This window comes from Lissotriton helveticus, chromosome 10, assembly GCF_964261635.1.
Source record: "Lissotriton helveticus chromosome 10, aLisHel1.1, whole genome shotgun sequence".
Taxonomy (NCBI): Eukaryota; Metazoa; Chordata; class Amphibia; order Caudata; family Salamandridae; genus Lissotriton; species Lissotriton helveticus.
The window spans coordinates 505,665,676-505,681,994 of NC_136071.1; the positions used below are offsets into that span (position 1 = coordinate 505,665,676).

The 16,319-nt window shown below is 44.1% G+C and overlaps 1 protein-coding gene across 2 annotated transcripts in view; it reads left to right on the forward strand.

Moving 5' to 3' along the window:
* Nucleotides 1–16,319, forward strand: part of LOC144784313 (ankyrin repeat and fibronectin type-III domain-containing protein 1-like) — a 2,450,348-nt gene that overhangs the window by 1,524,092 nt on the left and 909,937 nt on the right. The window contains exon 1 of one of the 2 annotated variants that reach the window (XM_078663013.1): nucleotides 12,108–12,372. The exons of the other annotated variant lie outside the window; for it this stretch is intronic. The gene's annotated coding sequence lies outside the window, so the exon portion shown is untranslated. Of the gene's footprint in view, nucleotides 1–12,107; nucleotides 12,373–16,319 lie in introns of those variants that run through there. 2 annotated transcript variants of the gene reach the window in all.

Sequence of the window (16,319 nt, forward strand, 5' to 3'; positions counted from 1 at the left end):
TCGGATTATGATGTCCTTTACTTAACAAAATTGGCAACAATTTTACTGGACATTGACATCAAGAACCCACAGAATTATTTTTTTTATTTAATGAAATTTTGGTGGAATTTCTCATTTTTCAATTTTTTTTGGGGGGGGGTTATCCTGTGGATTACTAGTGGATTTCTACAATTGTCTCTCTTCGGTGTGAGATTTTGCTACAAAAATAATTCTTTTGTTTCGATTTTTACTTACTTTTTGTGAAGTATTCTTCAAAATTGGACGACGATCGCTAAAGTCTACAGCGCGAGTCTGATAGAGTCTTGAGGCTCAACTCGAAATCGTCAGTATCACAATGCCCTGACGCGCTTTACCTGTCATTGTGTATGCGCTCGCCATCATCAAAGGTCACGTACGAAGGCAATTACATGGCGCCATTTTGTATTTCACAAACATTGAAACGCTCGCACAGGAAAAACTTCTCAAGCAGTATAACACTTGAACAATTTTACTCAGGAAAATCTCTTTTCTTCGCTCTGTAAGACCTCCTTTACCTAATTTGAATATTCAGTATTTCACACTGGTACTATATTTTTATTTATTAAAACATAGTAGTTTTCTGCTCATCTATATATGTTCCTTCTCCTATTTTCTTCCATTCTGTGTGTTTTCTGGTTATATTGTGATATGGCAACACAACAGAATTTTACTATTCAACCTCCTCAACCTTTCTGGTATCGGGAACTGCACCTTCTATGAAATGGTTGGAATGGAAAGCCTATTTTTTAAACTTTATCAAGGCTGTTGACATAGATAATAAAATGTCAGCGGATAGGAAAATAACACTTTTCTTGTATTCTATTGGTCCAGCAGGCCTAAAAGCTTATGATTGTATGCCAAAAGGAACTGTAAGTGGAGACATTCCTAATTACGTATCAGCTCTTAGACTTATTGCAGACAACTGCAAATTTGATCATTTAGAAGACCAGTTCATAAGAGATCTAGTGGTTATGCACACAAGGGACTCGTCCATTCAAGATCGTTTATGGATAAATGGTGATTCAGATTTGAAAGATATTTTAGCTCTTGTGAGAAAAGCAGAACTTTCCAGCCGCAGTGCTAAAGCTTAAAAAAATTATGATAAAGCAGATGATAAAACTGAAGTTACCGTCAGCAAAATTAAAGATATGTCTGCTGACAAGAACAGGAAATGTAATTCTAAGTCGTTAAAACACGATTCATTAAAAAAGAATGAAAACTTTAAATGTTATCGCTGTGATAGTAGTTCACATTTAGCATCTAGCAAATTTTGTCCTGCTCTGAAACAAAGATGCTCGAATTGCAATATTGTTGGCCATTATGCTAAAGTGTGTCACAGGAAAAAGTCTGTCAAAGTGAGGTGTGTTGATGATGATGAGACTAGCTCTGATGGGGAGGAACATTTAGTCAAGAAGCTCTCTTCGCATATAATCACAGATACTGAAAATACTAATATTAGTGGTTATGAGTCTAGAGTATTATTCTTGTTAAATATCATTGATAAGAAAGCAGACAAAAAAAAGAAACCATTGTGCTTAATATCTTTGTAAATGTAAATGTATTTGAGCTTGTAAAGCGCACTGCTACCCGTCCGTAGGTTTCCTGGCGCTGTATAACTCTGGGGAACCCGTCCTGGCTTTCCCTTTGGGATGGTCCCTGCTGGGAGTCCCCAAGGTGGAGCCAGGCATCCCCGGAATTGTTGGGGCCGTTGTGGAGATTAGGCAAGCTAATGCCCAGAGTTGCCGAGTGGAACCCCTGATTAGAGTAAGCACCGAAGTGAGAATTATCGAGTCCACTGACCCAAGTCCACGACCCTGCCGCGTCGGGAATTGAACCCTGGTCCCGGGCCGACTTCTGCTCCCGGGTCTGCCGCCTCTAACCAGTGAGCCACACTACTCCATCTTTAGGAGGTGTTAATGTTTAAATATATGCAGATTCTGAATCTCCGTACACTATAGTTAATGAAGATGTTTGTGAAAGTAAATTTGCAAGTAAACTAGGACATGAATTACTTCCTCCTGATATTCATCAAGAAGGATTTTCAGGAGAGAAGATAGATATGGTTGGATATCGATCACTTCTTTTTAGATTCAAGGAAGGGAATCATATGGCAAATTATATGTGTCAAAGAAGGGTCCTTCAGAACTTGAGTGGAAAGATCAGGGTAACCTTAGCATAATACTCAACCCCAATTGTGATGATTCTGTCATGCCATTAGATGATAATACAGATTTCTGTAAGGAAATTTTGAATTTGTTCCCTGAGGTTATCAGTAAGGAAATAGGTAAGTTAAATGATTTTAAACACCAAATAGTGTTGAAACCTGATGCTTGTTCGAAAGTTCACCAAGTTAGGAATATACCTATTTTATTGAGAAAGGAAGTGGATCTCGAACTTGAAAAACGTATTAAAGCTGACACCATTGAACCTATTGAATCCTCACAATGGATTTCTCTGATTGTTGTCGCACGTCGCAGCAATGGAAAATTGAGGTTATGTGTTGACCTGAGGCATTTAAACAACAATATAGTTGAAGATAAGTTTTCCTTACCAAATATTTCTGAAATGTTCAGTCTAATCAAAGATGCTGATTGGTTTTCTACAATAGATTTATTCACGGCCTATCATCAACTTCCTCTCACTAATGACAGTAAAGCATTAACAGCTTTCATAACTCCTTCAGGATGCTTTCAGTACAAACGTTTACATTTCGGTCTCTCCTCTGCTGCAGCGATTTTCTAAAGATTGATGCATCAACTTTTTAGTAAGTTTGATAAAGTACAATGTTTCCAGGATTACATTTTAGTTTTTGGAAAGGACAAACAGGAACATGATTGTAGTCTCACAGAGGTTTTAGTTGTCCTGGAATGAAAAGGTTTAACTGTTGAACACACAAAATGTAAATTTGCAGTGAAGTCCATTACGTATTTAGGACATGTCATCAGTGAAGAAGGTGTCTCTACTAAACCTGCCTTATTAGATTCAGTGTTGAATGCCCCTCATCCTAAAAATAAGGATGAAGTACGTTCTTTTATTGGATTGGTGGAGTTTTACTCAAAATTTGTGCGCAGTTTTTCGAGTAAAATATTTAGTATTCACCAGTTGCTTAAAAACAAAAACAGGTTTAATTGGTCTGTAGAATGTAATAAAGAATTTGAGGAAATTAAGAAGGCAATTTCTTATGCACCAGCCTTAAGTACTTTTGACCCTGAACTCAAGAACTATATCACAGTAGATGCTAGTAATAAAGGGTTGGGTGATGTATTTTCTCAGGTAAATCAGAAAGGGAGGGGATTCATCATTGCTTATGCTTCTCGTGCTCTTTCACCGACTGAGGAGAAATTCTCAGTAATAGATATAGAGAAACTTTGGCTTGTATCTGGTCTCTTGAACATTTCAGAGCATTTGTTTGGGGTAGACCATGCATTCTTAGAATTGATCACAAACCTTTGGTAAAACTGTTGACCACAGAAGGGTTATTCAATGCTTCTCCTAGAATTGCTAGAATGTCTTTAAGATTGCAAGACTACATTTACAAAATTGTTTATGTCCCTGGTAAAGAGAATGTAGTGGCGGATTTTTATCACTTATGCCCACTAATCTAATAGACACTTCTGATCATGAATGGGAGAATATTCAAGTTGCATTAGTTCATGATCAGGGGTTACCTAACAATGATAAGAATGAATGGAAAAAGTTTTATAAGGAGGATGGTGTATTACAAAAAATGCTTTCTTTTGTTATCAAGGGGTGGCCATCCAAATGCAATTTACCTGAAAATTTTAGACAATTGTGGGAAGTTTGTGATGAACTTTCCATATCACATGGCATTATCATGAGGGGTGATAAAGTAATTCCTCCTTCACAACTTAGAGAAACTATAGTTAAAATGTGTCACGAAGGCCACGGTGGTATAGTCAAAACCAAGCAAAGAATAAAGCAGTTGTACTGGTGGCCAGGAATGATTTATTCATTGAGAGCTTTATTAGAAATTGTGTCTGGTGTGCTAACTCAGATACAACTCTTATTACTCTTAAACCTTCTATGGCTGAACCAATAATTCCAAGATCACCATGGCAAACTGTGGCCATTGATATAATGGGACCCATTGGTCCTCAGAGCAAATATGTGTTATCTGTGATTGATCTTTTCTCGAGATGGCCAAGTTAACTCAGAGGAAGTTATTAGATTTCTGGACTTTGTTTTTGTTGGTGAGGGACCTCGTGATTTACTTGTTAGTGACAACCGTGTCCAATTTACTTCTAAAATTGCTAAAGAATATTTTGATAAGGTTGGAATAAGGCACTGTACTACATCTCTATACAACCCAAGCGGTAATGGCATGATTGAACGCTTCAATCGAGTATTAAAAAATGCTATACAATCTGCCATCAGTAATAATAGTGATTGGGGGCTGCAATTATTCAAGACTGTTTGGATGTATAGAACTTCTCCACATGACATTTTAGGCGTGTCACCATTTGAAGTCATGAGAGGGAGAGCTGTTTGTACTAAATGTAATCCAGAATGGATTTTTGATGTTCATAAACCTTGTGTACCCATGGATGTTCTGAGATCTAGAATTGAGAACAAACATCTTAGAAACAAGGAGGTGTATGACCTGAAACATAATGTTGAATCGTGTGACGTTAGTGTGGGTACTTGGGTTAAAGTTAAAAAACATTGGAAGGTAAAAAAAGGAGAAAGTCTGTTTTCGGAACCTTTGAAAGTTATTAAAATATTTTGCAATGCTGTACAATTAAGTGATGGAAAAGTATGGAATTTGAAACGCATCGCAGTACTTAAAAGTGAAATTCATTTGTACAAAAATAGTAAGCATTCTGGTTTATCAAGAAAAGCATCTCAATACTTTATTATTGATGATGATCTTATTTGCATTGATGATGCCAATATTACTCAGTCTGTTATTCATGAATATATGATGTCAGACCGCAGACAAACATCCCGCATACCATCATACCGCAAAGTTGATCCCGCAAGTACTATTAGGCCGCAAATAAAAAGAATGAATACTTTTAAAACGAATATGCCTTTAACACGCATGCCTTTACAACGAAAAGGCATGCATATTAAAGGTATACTTGTTGTTAAAGTAGTTAAGGTAAGTAAGAGTACCCTATCCAACCCTACACTACACTGTAATGTAGTACCCCTGCACCACCCACCCTTGACACACAGTCCTTTTCCTACATTTACACAACCCAGCACGACCCCCCAACACTACTATAAAGCACTTTACTTCCCTACACATACACTACAACACTACCTTAATACACTACCCCCAGCATGACCCTACACAAACACTACAATACTACCCTAAACCACTACACCCCAGCATGACCCTACACTACACAAACACTACAACACTACCCTAAACCCTAAAACACTACACCCCAGCATGACCCTACACTACACAAACACTACAACACTACCCTAAACTCTAAAACACTATCCCTACATGACCCTACTCTACACAACAACTACAACACTACCCTAAACCCTAAAACACTACCCCCAGCATGCTCCTACACTACACAAACACTACAACACTACACCTAAACCCTAAAACACTACCCCTGCATGACCCTACACTACAACACTACCCTAAACCCTATAACACTTGCCCCAGCATGACCCTACACTACAACACTACCCAAAACCCTAAAACACTACCCCCAGCATGACCCTACACTACACAAGCACTGCAACACTACCCTAACCCTAAAACACTACCCCCAGCATAACCCTACACTACACAAACACTACAACACTACCCTAAACCCTAAAACACTAACCCCAACATGACCCTACACTGCACAAACACTACAACACTTCCCTAAACCCTAAAACACTACCCCCAGCATAACCCTACACTACACAAACACTACAACACTACCCTAAACCCTAAAACACTACCCCCAGCATGACCCTACACTACACAAACACTACAACACTACCCTAAACCCTAAAACACTACCCCCAGCACGACCCCACACTAAACAACCACCACAATTCTACACTACACTAACACAACACTACACTACACAATAACTACCCCGGCACAACCCCCACCCCTAAAAAATTAACCCAAACCCCCTTATCTCTCTCGTCATCATGGTTTTCAAAACGCAAATGCATTTACCATACATGCCTTTACAACGTAATTCGTTGTAAAGGCATGCGTGATAAATGCACATGCGTTTTGAAAAAATGCGGCATGATGGTATGCAAGGTCAATGTCCTTGCGGGTATATGGTATGCGGCCTAAAGGTCCGAGGGATAAAAAATGCGGGATAATGGCTGCAAACCGTTATTCATACTGGTACTAGCAATAATTGTCATTCTGCTGAGGAGTCTTCTGTTATTGGCACTGGTGATTGCTCTGCTGTTGAATCTTCCTTTGTGAAGAGCAGCATGGTTAATACTAGTGTTAGTACTGAGGTATCTGGAACAGTGGTTGATGGTGGTATTCCAGTTGATACAACCAAAATTACTGAAGATGTTTATGGTGCAACGTCGGTCAAGACTGAAGTTAGGAATGATGATGCTAGTGATCATTCTGCATGCACTCGCACTAAACCCAAATGGTTAGAAAACTTTCTTTGTGATGATCAATCAAATTGAATATTATATTTTATTTTTTTGTTTGTTATGTTATTATTATTTGTATCTTCATTTGTTACATATTTATTAAGGAGGAAGATGTGTTGTGTTTCCTTTAAATAAAGCGTGTACCTCGTGTCACTGTGCGAGTAATGTATTCTGTATTACAACAAATTATTTGCTTTTAATTGTAGATTCCATTCTTCAGTCGTTCTTCCTAACAACCAGGATTCTTATCTGCAGTTAGCCAGAGAGAAGGACTGAAGGAGGCTTACTCTGTCGATGTTCAATTCATGGAATAAATCCTTAATTAATCGGATTCTGGTGTCCTTTACTTAACAGTGGACAAATCTATTTATGAAAACAAACTGAAATTGTGATAAATAGCCAACAGAGAATCTACAGAATGCCAGCACAAACTAAGACCTCTGAAAAGCAAATCTTGAGCAAAGTCAGGCGTGATCAACTGAATTTGCCCTGACCTTTGCAGAGGTTTTGGCCTGTAATAAAACAAAGCATGATATCTCTGGAGGCCAGTCCTCTGTGGTCATTCTTAGGTATGGCATTAGCCAAGACCTTTTGATTTTACTTAAATTATATGCATAATATACTTACTTATAGGGCCTTTCCAGTCAGTCCTCTTCATCCATTTAATTAATATTGCATAATTTAAAAAAGTTCTGCTGCTCACTACAGCATACAGCATAGGGAAATGGGACACTTGTCGCCACTTCAGTAACTTCATTGTGGGTAATGGCATTCTTTACTTTCACAAGTAGCATACCCAATCAACTCACAAAGTAGTTCCCCACTGGCCTTGCGCTCCTCTCCCACCACTGAACAGCTCCTGACAGCCCTCGAGAGGGGAATTGCAATCCCAGTCCCTGCTGCCTCCAGTTCAAAACCACTGCCCGGAGGTCTGCTGGCTGGCTGCTCCTTCTGCTCTTCCGAGGTTAATTAATACCACAGGTCCACTATTATTTTTATTTTATCTCACTGGGGGTAATCTTACAATCCCATCATAGGCACTCTTCTTTGGGGTTAGAAGCAACCTCGCAGTCTCCCGCCGGTTTCCGCCTCAACTATTTTCTACCTATCACTGTTCCCGCTCCCCACCCTCCCGCCTTGCTGACAGCCCCTCCCAACTCCCAAGACTACTTATGGAGGCCACTGCGCAGTCTCCAGCGAGTAGCCCTTGACCTTCTGGTCCTGTGCTCCTCTCCCTGATGCTGAACAGATCCTGACAGCAGGGGCGTCCAGCATGGCTCGCAGGTGGGTGCGCGGGCGCTGGAGTTGTGAAAGGGGGCCTGCAGGGGGGTCACACGGTGGGGTGAATGGGGGAAATACACAATTAAAAATGTAACTTACCTTGAGGCCGGATCCCACGTCTTCTCTGCTCCTGCTCTCCTGCCTCCGACAGGAACAGAAAGCTGGCAGCCAGACTCCCTCCCCTAAGCCAATCACAACGCTGCAATGCAGTGTTGTGATTGGTCTGAATTACAGCCTGCATGGAGAACAAGGACGTGTGAATGACTGTTTTAGGCGGCCCGGGAGGGCAGGCCAAACAGTCTTTGTGCACTTAGGAGTGGGCAAAACACTCCTACCCTGCTCCCAGAGCAGAGCAATCCCGCCCATCTGTTTGCCCACAACGCCGACAGATAAAAACCATTTAATGATAACAGCTAAGTTATTATTATTTTATGTTTCTAAAGTTGGCACTGCTGTGAAGCAGTGGGGAGATGCTCCTCTGCCATAGCGGAGGAGCTGCCACTGCCTGACAGCCCTCAAGACTGGGATTGTGATCCCAGTCCCTGCTGCTACCAGTTCAAGACACTACTTTTATTTTTATCTCATTGGGGGTAATCTACAATCTCATCTTCGGCATTCTCCTTTGGGTTTAGACGCTAGTCTGGTTGTCTCCCGCTGGTTCCTGCGGCATTTTTTTCCCACCCCATCGCCGTTCCCACTCCCCGCCCTCCCACCTTCCTGGCAACCCCTTCCACCTCCCAGGACTAGGTATGGAGGCCATTGTGCGGCCATGCCACCATCACATTAAAGGCAAGCCTGTCTGCACCTGTCCAAGCCTGGATTGTGCCAGGACCCCAGGTCCTCCCACCATCCACTGCTACACCTTCAAGAAGCTCTTGACTCTGGACCCCAGATGCCACAACAACAGCTGCTTCACTTCCTCTCCATGATCAACCAAAGGACCTTTCACCTGCCTCCACTGCCGCTTCTCCTGCTACACCGGACCACCTCTAGGCTCCAGACCCCACGCTGCTTCTTCCATAAGGACTATGAACAACTAGGAACCACTCCAGTCTATCCTGCTCAATGCCCACTCTCTCTGCAAACAAGCCATGGAAGTCTGGAACACCATCACCACCCTTGACCCAGATGTTGCCTTCATCACTGAAAGTGGCTTCTTTAACCCCGACATTGCCGCCGTCACCCCCAACAACTACAGGACAATGCTCTGAGACTGCACCAACAAACACGGTGGCGGCATTGCCATAATTTTCAAGGAAACCATCCATCGCACCGCCACCAACAATGACCCAATGCCCCCTCATGGAACATCTCAACTTCTGATGCAAATCAATGCTAAGACCATAGTAAGAGGCACTCTCACTTACAGACTCCCTGGACACCAACCATTCTTCTGTGACACCATCTCCGGCCTTATCACCCTCTTGACATCGACTCAGACCACTAGATCCTGCTCCGCGATCTCAACTTCCACATTGGCGACCCAAACCACATCAACTCCATCTCCCTGATGGAGAACCTCAAAAACATTGGCCTCACCCAACTATTCACTGAACTCACTCACAAAGTCAGACACATACTTGACACCATCTTTTCCTTCCACTACAGAATCAAATTTACCCATGCCACAGAACTCACCTGGACCGACCACGCCATTGTTCACTTTACCATTTCTGATTCCCAGAGCACCTCTGCCAAGCACCACAGATTCACCCACCTCAGCTGGGGCAAGGCCACCAAGACACAGTGGACTGAGGCCCTCAGCCCCACACAACCTGAAACCTCAGCACATCTCGACCAGGCCATCCAGAACTTATTTGCCTGAATCAACAAATTCGCCAACAAGTGTGCCCTGCGAAACCTGAAAGACCAACAAACCTCAAAACCAGCTGGTTGGTACACCTCAGCGCTCGGAACCACTAAGCGCAACTGCCACCGACTAGAGAAGAAATGGTGCATCACCAAGGACCCCTCCGATAGAGATGCCCAAAAAGCAGGCTTCAGCAACTTCCACTGATACATCAAGGAAGCTAGCTCACTGCATCAACACCGCGGCAAACAACACGAAGGAACTCTTCAAAATTGTCAAGGAATTCTCCAATCCGGCAATCACAAAAAACACTATCCACCCCTCCCAAGAACTCTGCTACACCCTCTCTAACTACTTCCACAGCAAGCCACCATCTACAACAACTTTGACCCTCAACCGACCACCCTTGACCATGACAACTGCAATCAACCAGCGAACACCAGCCGAATGATAACTACCTGGTCTCCGCTCACCACTCAGACCACCACAACCATCATATCTTCCATTCACTCTGGGGCACCTGCCACCCCTGCCCTCACTATCTCTTCACCCTCGAAGTCACCCAAACAGCACGGAACTCACCAGCATCCTCAACATCTCCACAGCAACCTTACCAGATGGATGGACACTCGCAGAGGTCAGATTACTCCTGAAGAAGCCCTCTACTAACCCCAATTACCTAAAAAATTATTGACCCGTCTCCCTGCTCCCCTACCCAGACAAAATACTCAAGAAAGCCATCAACCAACAATTCATCAAATACTTAGAACTCAACCACCTACTTGATGCTTCAGAATCACGAATCCGTGCTAACCACAGCACAGAAACCATGCTGATTGCAGCCACAGACGTCGACCGAACCGTCTTCAGCCTCAGAGAAACTGTGGCCTTGATCCTCCTCGACTTCTGCTGCATATGACACAATATCCCACCACACTCTCAGTGATCGACTCCACAACGTCGGCCTACAGCAAAACGCCCTCAAGTGGATCGCCTCCTTCTTTTCAGGATGCACACAGAGCATCCAGCTACATCCCTTCAACTCCCCACCCAAGGCACCATACCCCAAGGATCATCCCTCTGCCCCACCCTGTTCAACATCTACATGACCCCCTTGCAGATGTTGTCATACCCCACGGACTAAACATAATCTAATATGCTGATGACACTCAACTCATCCTCGCTTACCGAGGAACCCTCCAATGCCAAAACCAAAATCTTCAGATGATTCACAATCAACACCAGAAAGATAGTCATGCAGGCCCCGGTCACCAGCTGCCTAGATTATGGCAACGGTCACTATGCCAGAAGCTCCACCCAGATTCTCAAAAGACTCTAGACCATACAGAACACCGTGGCCAGACTCATTCTGGACCGCCCCATATTGACCCACAAACCCCCCACCTGAAACCTCTCCATGGGCTACCAATCCAGAAGAGGTGCCAGTTCAAGGTCCTCACACACGCATACGAGGCCCTACACAACCCAGGAACATCATAAACCATTGACTGAACTTCCACCTACCTGCAAGACACCTGCAATCCAACTCTTCGCCCTCACGCCCACCCCATCCTTTGCAGGCACAGCGAGGGCCGCTCCTTCTACTACATTGCTTCCAAGACCTGGAACGCACTGTCCCTCCACCTCCGTTCAGCACCCTCCCTGACGGACCTCAGAAAGAAGATCAGGACCTGGCTTTTCGATGAAGACACAGCACCCTCAGCGCCCTGATATCCCTTTCGGTACAGTGCTTGCGCTATACAAATGCTCATCGATTGATTGCTTCACTGCCAGTGACTACTATGGCAACGAGTGTTTTTTTGAAACTCACATTTTTTTTGTCTTTTAGACAGTGTCTTTTTATAAGGGCCCAACAGCTTTCCAAATAATACATTTCTGCAATAATGACAACAAAAAAGCAATATCAGAGATAAAAGGCAAGAGCCAACCCCAGATATGTTTACTTTGCCAATGCTTGTTTAGTAGCCATTTTTCAAGACATCACCCGTGTGTCCAGTAGCCTCTTTTCCGTCGTCTGTGACGTACTGCTTCTTATCACCATGTTTTCACAGCTGAAAGTTTTCTTTTATTTCCAGCAATGTCTACCCAGGACAAGATGTGATGTAAGAAAAGCCCAGAACATGGTGTGAGAACGGGCTTGCAAAGAAACTGAACAAATATGAAAATCCCGCCAGAGAGCCGGGGTCAGAGTGAAAGCAATATTTGCTCATGCAGTAAGACAAGAGATAAAAGGTGGCAGCAGGCGGGGTAGTGGGTCGGGGGAGGAGCATGACGGGGGAGAAATGAGCGCTCCATTGATTAACATTCTGCCCTACTGCTTCTCTGTTCTGGAGCTGCCCTCAGCCCATTGCCAGGCAACCAGATTGTAAAAGTACAACAGTCACTGGAGTGCAGGCATGCTCCGAGCACTCTCTCCTCGCCCAGTTTCTGACTCTCTCCCCTGCGGTCTGATCCAGGACAGGTGATTCGGGCGCAGTTCGAGCCTTCAGCCTGGCGATGCCCTGGGGTGGAGGAGGAGAGAGCAGAATGGATCACAGGTGAAGGGGGGGTGGCAGATCTCCAGAGGAGCATGGCGGATTGGCACAGTTTACCACAGGCGGAGAAGCTGACCAGAGCGCAGCGAGAAGACGGTGCGTGCTGCAGGGAAGGTTTGAGCTGCGATCTCTCATCTTTTACTCTGATGAGAAGGATTCTATGGCGAGCATCTCAGCCTGTCATTTCTGGAAACCTCTTTCCTCTGTCCATCAGTGCATTTCTTCTCCTCCCCTAATGGCTTTCTCTGCCCTTTGCTACCCTTTCTCATTCGCCCATGGTGGTTCTGCCGCCTGCTCATGTATGCCAGCCGTATCTGCATTTGTGAGAACCCTTTGCAGCGCTTAGAAAGTGCTATAAGCACCTTGCTGTAATTATTTCATCCAGTGTCTCCCAGTAATGCTCTTCTTCTCCTGGCACCGTCTCTGACTGTTTATTTATTTCTTACTGACCTGTCTCCCTCTTACCACATAAAACTCATCGCTGCCGTACTGCAGACTACCTTTAACCGCTCTCTTGATGACTAAACAGGAAGATGGGAGAAGCAAAGTATTGTTACTTTAATGTCTTCTCGGTTTTTGAGTTTTGTTTATTTGTGTTTTTCTTTGTTAATGGTGGGTGGTTTAGAGTTGAACCACCACATTTCTAACTGTCCTGCGTCATGCACCAACCGAGATATAGAATGACCCCTTTGATGTTAATGGAATGTCCCATGACCAGAGCCACTAGAATTATGCGACCCTATTCATTGACATCATGCTGGAATGTTGACTAAGCTATGCATCAAAAAAAAGAAAATGATGAGGTGTAAAGCAGCAAACTTTGTGATACTAATACATTATTTTGTTATTTTTATGTATTGCCTGAGACAGTGCATGCACTGTTGCTTGTGCGACAGGTTGTTTATTTACAGAGGGCTTAGAGCTGTATTATTGCTTAACAGAAGTTGGCTTCATCGGCACTCTCAGTTCATTGCTACCCTTTGGTTAGCGCATGCCGGCTTCTCTTCGTCTGTTTGACCCTCCCCTGGAGCATGGCCCAAGTACTGCTTCCGTGCCCCATGTCCTTGCACTGCTCGAAATTTCAGAGCTGCTTTTTTCTGTTAGGTGCAGTATCCCTTAAGAGTACATGGGTTTGCAGGCCATCTCCCCAATACACTCCTGCTTCATGTTGTGCTTGAACCCTTCTGTCCTGCTGCTTGCACTCTGCCCCGCCTGTGTTGTTGTTTGCCCTGTCGTCCTTGCTCACCCCATCATTGCTTGCACCGTCCTTCATATGTTATTGCTTGCTTGGTTCTGCCTACCTCACCACCTTGCTGCTTACCCTATCCAACCTACATCCCTCTCACTTTATTGCTTGCCCCGTCATTGTTGCTTGCCTCGTCCCACATGCCCCGCTTCTGCACTGTTGCTTGCCCCTTCGTTGTTGCTTTCCCCGTCCATCATTCTCTTACTTGTGTTGCTGCTTAGCCTGCCTCTTCCAGCCACCTCCTGCACTGTTGTTTGCCCCATCTCCCCGGTCTCTCCCGCCTCTTCTACAGTGTTGCTTATTCCATCCTGTCCCACAAAATTGCGTTTACACCCCACCCCCGCCCTGCCAAACAAAAAATCGTTATGATGCGGCCAGCGCTGGCTATGTCATAGCACTTTAAAAAAAAAATCAGCCATCCCGCACAGCATCCGCGCTGCTGTACAAATGAATAAGATATATCAACAAGCCAATAGCTGTAGAGTAGGTGAGACCTATTGGCCTCGTCAATGTTTGTTAAACATGTTACCATTGACTGGGGAAATGTTTCACCTAATTCATACCAGTTTAACACCCAAATACAACATTAAACAACCCAAAGGTGACCAGTCAGCTCTTTGTGTAGGGCATTCCACTGTGCTGCAACACCATTTTTTTGTTGTTGAAAATCTGCACATTTTGCAGCAGATAATGGATTATATGCGGCAATTGTGATACATTATCATGCTTGAAACACTGTGGCCGCAGAATTAATAAATTCCAGTGGCACCTGCACAAGAAGTCGAACAATGACTCCATTTCAGTGCTTTCCTTTCTTGGTCAAGTCTTTTCATTAATTTCTACCTCTGCAGATTTAAGACTGCTTAACCTATACAATGTATAGACGCAGCTGGGGGACTACAGTGTACTATTAATTATCATTGTAAATAATTCACTAACGTTTTAATGGGACCCCTCTGCTCCTTCAGCAATGTAAATAATAAAAACCATCATATTACTCTCAATGGCGCTGAATATTTGGACTATGGAATGTCCAGAGATTATGACCAAAGGCCTTAAATCAGAACCACAACACAAGGGGTTAAACCCATAGGGTTGAAAATGAATCTGACGAATTAGTTATTTTCAGCTTGGTCTATTGTTTTCCTCCCTGAAGTGATTGTAGCAAACGTGGAGCCTGTGAGGCAGTAAGTAGTAAAGTCTCACTTTACCTTCTGGGGCCACTTCCTCATCCCTTCCTTACACCTTGAGGCAATGCCCCTTTATGCTGTAAGGAATAGTGGATGTGGAAGATGGCCCCAGAAGTAATTATGTTTTTCATTAAATAATCATGCCATTAGTCAGGCTGCACCAGGAGTTTACTGTGGAGTTTGACTTTTGCACTGTAAAAATGTGGTAATGCACACATCTTTCATTTCGATCCGGTTAGGTAACTAGACTCTGAATCTGTGCATAGCATTAAAGTAAGGAACAATCCGCCTCCCCATGCAGTCTCGGCCACTCAGGAATGGTCAGTGCCAAGCATTCAGATGCTGGCATAGAGTACCTGTGCTGGAGAGAACTTTAGTTGTCTACTGAGATGCTGAAGGGAGTGTCTGTTGGCCATCAGCAAAGGGTCTTTTGGGCATGGTCACCTCCAAGGAAGGAATGTGATGGGGGAAAGGGGGGGACAAACGAAAGATTACATTCATTTCTATTCAATCCTTGGACATCGTCTTCATAGATAAAATCTTGAGCGGGGTGCAGATTCGGTTTTTATGCTCCTTCGGCCCCCAGTCTACGGGAAAGCTTTAGAGATTACCAATGCATAGTTGAAGTCGGGAGTTGAGGTGGGGCCCGCCATCTGCACTCATTTTTGGACATCAGACTTTTGAGCAAGAGAGAGAAAAACACAGAAGGAGGAGCAGGAGGAAGCGACAGAAAGAGAACCCGAAACAAATGGATAATAACACAGGGACCTGCAACAGTGAGATAAAGGGATAGCGCTGGGACACTCCTGGGAGTGGCCATGCGCTTTTAAGAAGTACCTGGTAACATAACATTAAAAAGCCTGAGTTGGAATCAAGATGATGAAGCCATGGTATTTGGCACGCCGACATTCAGTAGCGCTGGCTGTGTCTTTCTCTGTAAAACTTTGGGCCTTTGCACTGATTCTTTTACAAATGAACCGCTGAAAATGTAAAATACTGGGGAATTAGAGGGGGTAGATGATTGGGAGCCCCCTGCGTGAAGGTCAGAGGTGAGGGTGCCTGTAGCCGCCTGCCCACCCCAATCCGAACTTGAAATGTCCTTGACAAAGATAGCCGCTCCGCTGTGGTGATGAGAGAGGCCTGCCCTTTCAAAAGGCTTTGCCTAAGATGCTTGCCTCGAGGTGGGGCAGTCAAGAGGGTAGACGGTATCTTTTAAACAATTAGTCCTCTTTTGTGCGTGTTCATGTAACATCCCAGGGGAACACGAGACCCAACCCCCAGGGCACTTTTCCCAGGCGAGGCACTTGACAAGAGAGCATGTACTTGAAGAGTGTGCAATGGCGTCTGACCTCTGACCTGGGCACAGCAAGACCTGCTCTGTAGAGGGACTGAGGTCGGCTGCGCTGCAAGAGCAATGAACCTGCTGTGCTCCCAGGTGATTAGGAGTTGTTTATTAATCTCGGTAAGATTGGGGTCCCCCCGACAAAATGGCGGCACAGCATCAAGTGAGTTCTCCTCGCGCCGGACAAAAGAAAAGATTCCTTCCCTTTTCATCTAAACCTTAGCTTTTAACAGGAAGTTGTAATGTTCCTCCAGGGTGTAAGAGC